We start from the raw sequence: 9,327 nt of genomic DNA on the forward strand, positions 1-9,327 counted from the left end.
TCCCTTCTGAAAACCCACAGCTTACTTTAATGTCTCTGTGTTCATAGGAACCATGCACTTAGCCATCTGTGTAGTGTTCATTGCTTGTACATTGCCTCTTTCCTTCAAGGGAAAATTTCCCATGAAGATCTGAGCTATTTCACTCAAGGCTAGCACTCTACCACTTCAGCCACAGCTCCCCTTCCAAGGTTTTGGTAGTTAATTGGAGATAAGAGTCTCATGGACTTTCCTGCTTGGACTGGCTTTGAACAGCGATCCTCCGGTCTCAGACTCCCGAGTAGCTAGGATTACAGGTGTGAGTAATCATGCCCAGCTTCTGGGCCGAATTTTCTAATGGTCACTCACATCCACTTGGAAATCTTCACCTGCTTCTGTTAACTGAATGGGCAGAGGTGGATATACCTGAAGTTAGGACCCCTAGGAACTTCCAGAAGAGATTTCCCAAGGGAAACTATGGGACCATATTCAAGAAGAAACTGTAAGGGAATTAAGAGACCCCATGGTCGTTTAGGAAGCTTGGTTCTGTAGTGTCTTGAGACATTAGGGGAGATTAGTCAGAGAAGCAAGACAGAAGCTAGATGACTAGTTCTTTTTGCGTGGATGCCGGTCCTGGGGCTTGAACTCAGCGCCTGGGTGCTGTCCCCTGACCATTTTTGCTCAAGGCTGACGCTCTATCACTTGAGCCACAGCTCCATTTTCTGTGTTTATTGGTTCACTGTAGATAAGAGTATCACAGAGTTTCCTGCCCTGCCTGGCTTTGAACTAAGATCCTCAGATCTCAGCCTCGTGGGTGCTCAGATCTTTTGAGGAATGTTCTCACGACCTTTCTGAGCATGCCTGGGGATATATCTGAAGGAAGGTGACATCACTGTGCGAGAAAGCGATCTCCACATCTGCCTATGTCAAGGCAGACTGTGGATCAGCCACGTCCCTCCCAACCAAGAGTGGCTGAAGAAGACTCTAGCCTATAGATGGTGGCTCAGTCACAGAGAGATGGAATTATGCCATTTTCAGGGACATGATGGCTCTGGAGACCATGCTGTGAAGTCTGAGCACACGAAGACACATCTCACCCGTTCTCATCCATTTATACAGTGTAAACCCAAAGTAGTCATGATGGTGGTGATGATGTTGACACAGTAATGGGATATGGATATAAAAGGGGACTAAGAAGGAGTTAGAAGGAAGAGGAGGATAAAAGGAAGAGGCACCACGAGACAAAGGGAATTGAAGGATATTTTATAGAAAGACATATATGAATACAGTGGAATGAACCTCAACAAAATGCTGTTTCCAAAAAAATGAGAGGCTGAGCCAGGCACCAGTGGCTCACATCTATAATCCTAGCTACTTGGAGGCTGAGCTCTGAGGATCACGGTTCAAAGCCAGCCTGCGCAGGAAAACCCATGAGACTCTTATCTCCAATAAACCACCCCCTAAAAAGCCAGAAGTGGAGCTGTGGCTCAAGTGGTAGAGTGCTAGCCTTGACCAAAAAGAAGCCCAAGGTCAGGAGTTCAAGCCCCAGGACAGGGGGGAAAGAAGTGGAGAAAGCAAAGAAGTTACTTTGTGGGGCTGGGAAGGTGGCTCAGTGGTAGAGTGCTTGCCTTGCATGCTCGAGGCCCTGGGTTCGATTCCTCATCACCACATAAGAAAAAAGAAAAAAGCCGGAAGTGGTGCTGTGGCTCAAGTGGTAGAGCGCTAGCCTTGAGCTGAAGAGCTGAGGGACAGCGCCCAGGCCCAGAGTTCAAGCCCCACGACCAACCCAAAAGAAAAAAGAAAGAAAAAAAAAAGTTCCTTTGTGTCTGTACTCGTCCTCTTGAGCCGTCGGTGCTGATAGGAGGCACTCGTTCACCTGGGGTCTGGGGACTCTTCATGTGGCTGTGGGGCAGCTCCAGTTGTTTTCAGAAGACAGGTGAGATGAGTCCTTTCTCCTCTGAAGATAGGCACTCATTCTGAAGGGCAATCGCACATGCCTTCTGGCTGCAATCCCCTCCCTGGCCACAGGGTGCGCACAAGCGCTGCCGTTGGGGCACGGGAAGGCATGTGGAGGCGGGATGGAGGATGGAGGGGGGTGGAGGGGGGTGGAGGGGGGTGGAGGGGGGTGGAGGAGGGTGGAGGGGGGTGGAGGAGGGTGGAGGGGGGTGGAGGGGGGTGGAGGAGGGTGGAGGGAGGTGGAGGGGGGTGGAGGAGGGTGGAGGGGGGTGGAAGATGGAGGGGGGTGGAGGAGGGTGGAGGGGGGTGGAGGGAGGTGGAGGGGGGTGGAGGAGGGTGGAGGGAGGTGGAGGGGGGTGGAGGGGGGTGGAGGAGGGTGGAGGGGGGTGGAGGGGGGTGGAGGAGGGTGGAGGGGGGTGGAGGGGGGTGGAGGAGGGTGGAGGGAGGTGGAGGGGGGTGGAGGGGGGTGGAGGGGGGTGGAGGGGGTGGAGGAAGATGGAGGAGGGTGGACCAGGCTGCAAAGGTCCGGGTGTGGCCGCAGCATCTCTGTGGAAACGTGTCCATTCTCCTGAGGACAACTGGTCCCCAGGAGTGTTTGCTGAAGCCCCTCGCTGCTCCTCACCCCAGAACTCGGTGCCATCCAAGTCCAAAATGGCACCCACTGCTCACACCCACACCTCCCGCGTGCAACACCACCTTTGCACGGGAGGAAACGTGTGTTTCGATCCATTCACCTCTCCTTTTCTTCCTCCTATGATTCTGCTGTGGTATGGAAGCCACAAACCAAACAGGCGTTCCCAGATTCCTCCTGCTGGGCCTGACCGAGGACCCAGCACTGCAGCCCTTGGTCTTCAGCCTCTTCCTGTCCGCGTACCTGGTCACCGTGCTGGGGAGCCTGCTCATCATCCTGGCCGTCGGCTCCCACGCCCACCTCCACACCGCCATGTGCTTCTTCCTCTCCACCCTCTCCATCACAGACCTCTGCATCAGCACCACACCATCCCCAAGATGCTGCGGACATCCAAGCCCGGGACCACAGCGCCTCCTACCCCGGGTGCCTCTCCCAGCTCGGCTTTGTCTTGGTGTTTGGCGGGCTAGAGAACTGTCTCCTGGCGGCGACGGCCTATGACCGCTACGTGGCCATTTGTCAGCCCCCGAGGTCTCCCATCGTCATGAGCACGCGCGTCTGCGTCCTCCTGGCCCTGCTCTGCCTGGGCATCGCCTCGGGCAACGCCCTGCTCCACACGCTGATGCTGCCCCGGCTGGCTTTCGGCCCGGATGTGGAAATAGCCCATTTCTTCTGCGAACTCGTCCAGGTCATCGGCCTCTCCTGCTCCGACGCGTCCATCCACACCCTGCTGGTGCATTCGGGGACCAGCCTGCTCGCCGGTGTGCCTCTCTTAGGGATCATCTTCTCCTACAGTCACATCGTCCCCTCCGCGCTGAGGATCCCAAGCGGGAGGGGAAGGCGCAGAGCTTCCTCCACCTGTGGCTCTCACCGCTCCGTGGTGTGCTTATTCTATGCGACAGGCATCGGGGTGTACATGAGCTCCAAGGTCACCGCGTCCCCCACTAAAAATGCCATGGCTTCCGTGATGTATATCGTGGTCCCTCAAATGCTGAACCCCTTGTGTACAGTTGGAGGAACAGGGAAATGACGGGAGCCCTGAGACAGCTCATCACTGGGTGCCACCTGCGCGGTGAGCGCGTCAATCTCCATCAACTGTGGTTGTTCAGAATCGGAGAAATACCGGGGAGACGGAATACTGAGCTCTTCTAGCCTTGTTCTTGGGGGGGGGGAGGCTAGGCACCAGTGGCTCAGGAGGCTGAGATGTGAGGATCACTGTTTGAAGCCAGCCCAGACAGAAAAGTCCCCATTAGACTCTTATTTCCCAGAAGCAGAAGCAGAAGAGGAAGAGGAAGAGGGGAGTAGGTGGAGGAGGAGGAGGCGGCAGCAGCATTGTGGCTCAAAATAGTTGAGAGCTAACCTTGAGCAAAATGGCTCAGGGACTGTTCCCAGGCCCAGGCCCAGGCCCTGAATTCAAGCCCCAAAACTGGCATCATAAGGAAAGAAAGAGAGAGAGAAAGAAAAAAAGGAAGGAAAGAAGGAAGGAAGGGAGGGAGGGAGGAAGGGAGGGAGGGAGGGAGGGAGGGAGGAAGGAAGGAAGGAAGGAAGGAAAGAAGAAAGGAAGGAAGGAAGGGAGGAAGGGAGGAAAGAAAGAGAGAGAGAAAGAAAAAAAGGAAGGAAAGAAGGAAGGAAGGGAGGGAGGGAGGGAGGGAGGGAGGGAGGAAGGAAGGAAGGAAGGAAGGAAGGAAGGAAGGAAGGGAGGAAGGGAGGGAAGGAGAGAAAGGAAAGAAAGCAAGAAAGAAGGAAGGAAGGAAGGAAGGGAGGGAGGGAGGGCGGGAGGGAAGGAGATCATAAGGAGAAACTAGATTCAGCCGGTTCCCGTGGTTGGAACTTCCTGCCTTGCAACCCGCAGCTTGCTGATAGACATCGACTGTAATTCAAATGAGCACATAACTAGATAAACCACTGACGTGTCCCTGGAAAATGGCAGCCTCAGGAAATCATGTTCATCTCCTCCTTACTCAGTTCGATCACTCAATTTTTTTTTTCTTTCTGTTGGTCATGGGGTTTGAACTCTGGGCCTGGGCGCTGTCCCTCAGCTCTTCAGCTCAAGGCTAGCGCTCTACCACTTGAGCCACAGCGCCACTTACGGTTTTCTGGTGGTTTTATTGGAGATAAGATTTACAGCCTTTCCTGCCTCGGCTGGCTTTGAACCGTGATCCTCAGATCTCAGCCTCCTGAGTAGCTAGGTTGACAAGCATGAGCCATGGGCTCATCACACAATTTGACATCTCAGTGCCAAGGGGATGGTTTGGAAATTAACTGCTTTTGTTTTTGTGTTTGTGTGTTTGTCCTGTGGCTTGAACTCAGGGCCCATGCTCTGTTCCTGAGATTTTATGCTCAAGGCTAACTCTTTAACACTTGAGTCACACCTCCACTTCTGGCTTTTTGGTTGTTCCTTGGAGATAAGGATCAAATGAATTTTTCTGTCCAGGCTGGCTCCAAACTGTGATCCTCAGATCTCAGCCTCCCGAGTAGCTGGGATTACAGGCATGAGCCACCAGTGGCCAGAAAAATCTTAGACTTTGGAGAAAGCTTAAATGGAGAGTTGGGATAAAACAAGACTAGTAATAACTCCTGATTCAACTGACATTTAACTAGGTATCTTGGGAATAATCCAAAAGTAAGTAAATATGCTTTCTTGGTAAATTCCCCCAGGAGGGAAACGAACCTAAAGTGCAGATTCACAGTTCTGTGAACACCTCTGCCATTGCCATTGTCCGTGTGTGTGTGTGTGTGTGTGTGTGTGTGTCCCTGGCTGGGCCACACAAGCTGGCTAGCTTTGGGGTACCCCATCTTAGCTCCAAACCCAATGCTAATCCACTCCCTGCCATCTTCCATCCTTCACTGGTATTGGGGAGAATTCTTCCCACACAGGACCTTCCACTCATGAAATCCCACCCAGGGGAGTCTGAGAGCCCAGCTGGTGCCGAGGAAGAGCTGCGGACAGACAGAAGCCTCCGACGTTTACCTAAGGTCGAGAGAGAGCCACCGCAGCCGGGCCCAGGGCTGAGAGGCGGCTGTAGCCACTGCTAGCTTGGTTAATTCACTCGCTGATGCTGAGTGCAGCCGTGGAGGTCGTCCTGGGCTGGGAACGGACAGCAATGGCAGCCCAATTAGATCGAGATGTATAAAACCATCTCCCACAGGTAGAGCGGGGGCCACGGACTTTGCAGATATTTAGGGAAAAGAGAGGAGAACCTTGCGGTGAGCTGAGGGCGTTTATGATTTGTGAGATGGAGAACCACTGAAATGCCTTTTCTTGCTGTGATCATTTGCCTATTTTCTATACTCAGCGGCATTTGGAGGACATTTTCTAGATTTGTTGTAGATATAACTGGATTCTTTCTAGATAGACCCCCCTTTTAAATGTTACCCCGAGGAATATTTCTGTCTTTGTGCATTCAGAGTGATTCTGTCCAGCCAGGAACTTTATGTGGAGTTTTCTCAATATGTCCTTAAAGCTCGTTATTTACTCATAGCAAGGTCTTTTCTCCTTTGAGTTTTTAAAAAGTCTGTGAAGCAGGTGACTTACTGTATTTCCCTTCGGATAAACAGCAATGTATGTTGTCACCTAACCCATCAAAAGTGTCCCCAACTCAATACAAAGACAACCTTGTCAGAAGTGAAATGGCATGCTAAAGACTTGGGTGTGTGTGTGTGTGTGTGTGTGTGTGTGTGTGTGTGTGTGTGTGTGTGTGTGTGTGTGTGTGTGTGTGTGTGTGTGTGTCCTGGAGCTTGAACACAGGGCCAGGGTGCTGTTCCTGAGCTTTTTCACTCTAGGGCTCTACCACTTGAGCCACAGCTCCACAGCTAGATTTATTTTGGTATTTAACTGGAGATAGTCTCACAGAATTTCCTGATTCGGCTGGCTTTGAACCACAATCCTCAGATCTCAGCCTCCTGAATAGCTAGGATGACAGATATAAGCCACTGGTGCCTGGTGAGACCTGGTTTGTTGTTTTTTTTTTTTTTTTTTTGCTGGATGTGGGGCTTGAACTCTGGGCCTGGGCGCTGTCCCTCAGCTCTTCAGCTCAAGGCTAGCGCTCTACCACTTGAGCCACGGCGCCACTTCCAGCTTTTTCTGCTTATGTGGTGTTGAGGAATCGAACCCAGGGCCTCATGCATGCAAGGCAAGCACTCTGCCACTGAGCCACCTTCCCAGCCCATATCTGGTATTTTTTTTATTGTTTCAGAAAAATGACACACACTAGCTGGACATTTACAATGGGCCACATTTTAGGGAAGCATTCTTTATACATTCTTTCATTTCTAGGCCAGCACCAATGAGATTAGGAACTCTTGATTGCATTACATTATCGGTATAATATGTGCATATGCTTAGTTATTAATACCACTATTAATGCTTAATACAGTTGTTGTACACTTAGTTTCACCTTCCCGTTACTGCCATTTTCTGTATGGCAGAATCTGTCCTTTTCTTTCATTTTACTCCATATTTGACTATACTCGTAGAGGAGTACATTCGCATACCTCTGTGGAAATGCAAAGGAGAACAGAGAAAGTGATTTGCTGCTCATTTGGTTTTACATAACAGACACAAAAAAGCAAGATGTGCACCAAAAATAACGTGCAATATGTTGGGTTTTGTGAGCTGGGCCTGTCATGATCAACAGCATGTCTTCCTAATGCATCCATTTCCTGAGGACAGGATCTCATTCTTTTTGTGAGTGTGCCCATCCCTGAGCTTTTCTGCTCAAGGCTAATGCTCTGCCATTTGAGCCACAGCTCCACTCCAGTTTTCTTTTTGGTGTTTATTGGAGATGAGTCTCACAGACTTTTGTGACCCGGCTGGCTTCAAACTACGATCCTCAGATCTCAGCTTCCTGAGTAGCTGGGATGCCTGGCCTCTGAGTACTTATTTCATTCTTATTCATCCATTCATGTGTTGTTGGGAACTACTACAACAAATACGGTGATGCAGGGGTCTTTCTGGTCCAGACCTTCCCCACAAGCTCTCTTCTTTTCACCTGCTTGAAAACATCTCCCTCTTCCTATAGAAGACAGGTTCCAGTTCATCCCCTGGGAAGGAAGTCACCTGAAAACGTGGCCCGAAGCAGCCACCACACAGTCACCCCTACCCGCCTACCGGGCTTTGTGGTGCTTTCTGAGCTGAGTGATTCGGTCTTCATGGCTTAGGTTCCAATTTTGGCTCCGCTCTTTGCTTCCTATTTGACGTCAACATCCCTTCCCTATCTCCCCAAACCCTCCCACGCATGCTCCATAGTATCCCGCAGAGATCTCCCTAGAGTTCACCCTCTTCCCACTGTCCTGCAATACAAGGCTGACATCACAGGCTGCAACACACTCACAAACACACACATCACACACATGCTCACACACACTCCACACACACACTCACACACTCACACACGCTCACAGACACACACTCACATTCTCACACACTCACATTCTCACACACACTCACACACACTCACACACTCACACACACATTCTCACACACACTATCACTCACACACACTCACACTCACACACACACTCACACACACACTCACACTCACTCACACACTCACACACACTCACACACACATCACACACACGCTCACACACACTCCACACACACTCACACACACATCACACACACACACGCTCACAGAAACACACTCACATTCTCACACACACTCACATTCTCACACACACACACACACACTCACACACACATCACACACATTCTCACACACACTCACATTCTCACACACACACACACACATCACACACACATTCTCACACACTATCACTCACACACACACACTCACACACACTCTCTCACACACACACTCACACTCACACATCACACATTCTCACACACTCACACTCTCACACTCACACACTCACACACACACACACATTCTCACACACTCACATTCTCACACACACACTCACACACACTCTCTCACACACACTCACACTCACACACACTCACACACTCACTCACACACACATCACACACTCTCTCACACACACTCACACTCTCACTCACATTCTCACTCACACACTCACACACACTCACTCACTCTTTGGTGATCTCTCTGACCGAATCGTCCTCCCTCTCCCCTCCAGTGTCTGACCACAGCTCACGTCCAGCCTCAGCCTTCTTTCAATTGCTCACAGGTTCTGATTTTTTTTTAATGCTATTTTCTGGGCATTCAGGGTTTCTGGAAGAAAAAAAAAAACAAATCCTTAGCTCTGGATTCCCGAGATCTCTCCCCATTTTCCTGGCGATCGCGCACACGGAGATTCCAGCTCGGTCTCTCTGGCTTCTGGGGCCGTAACTCAGAACTTCCGGTTCCGAAGGGACGCCACTCGCCGACTTCCGGTTTCCGGATTCTGGGGCGATTCACTTCCGGCGTAGGCCTCTACCAGGGGCTGCCTCAGAAGCGCTCAGTCTCCCCATCCCAGAGCTCGGGGCTGGCAGAGCTGGGTGGATTGCTGATCTTTCAAAGAATCAAGAGTAGGGAAGCCAAGAAGGCTGTCTGCAAGTTGAAACAATGCGAGAGGGAACAAAAGAAGAAAAGAAAAACAGAAACAACACAAAAACAAATCCCCCAGCAGCCAGGAACGAGGCTTCTGTGTGGGGTGGCCCGGGCCAGCCTTGCCTTCCTTTCTCTCCTGTCATGCGTGTGACACACACAATCCCCAATTTACAGACAGGAAAACTGCAGCAGAGTGTTAGGTTTTTAAAAAGAGGTAGCCGAGTAAGAACAGCACCAGCACGCACATGGTAT

The 9,327-nt window shown here is 51.1% G+C and overlaps 1 pseudogene; it reads left to right on the forward strand.

Moving 5' to 3' along the window:
- Nucleotides 1-2,701: 2,701 nt before the first annotated feature.
- LOC122100292 lies at nucleotides 2,702-3,712 on the forward strand (annotated as a pseudogene).
- The last annotated feature ends 5,615 nt before the right edge of the window (nucleotides 3,713-9,327 follow it).

The sequence above is a fragment of the Dipodomys spectabilis genome, unplaced genomic scaffold (genome assembly GCF_019054845.1).
Source record: "Dipodomys spectabilis isolate Male_0828 unplaced genomic scaffold, ASM1905484v1 ptg000573l, whole genome shotgun sequence".
In the NCBI taxonomy this organism is placed as follows: Eukaryota; Metazoa; Chordata; class Mammalia; order Rodentia; family Heteromyidae; genus Dipodomys; species Dipodomys spectabilis.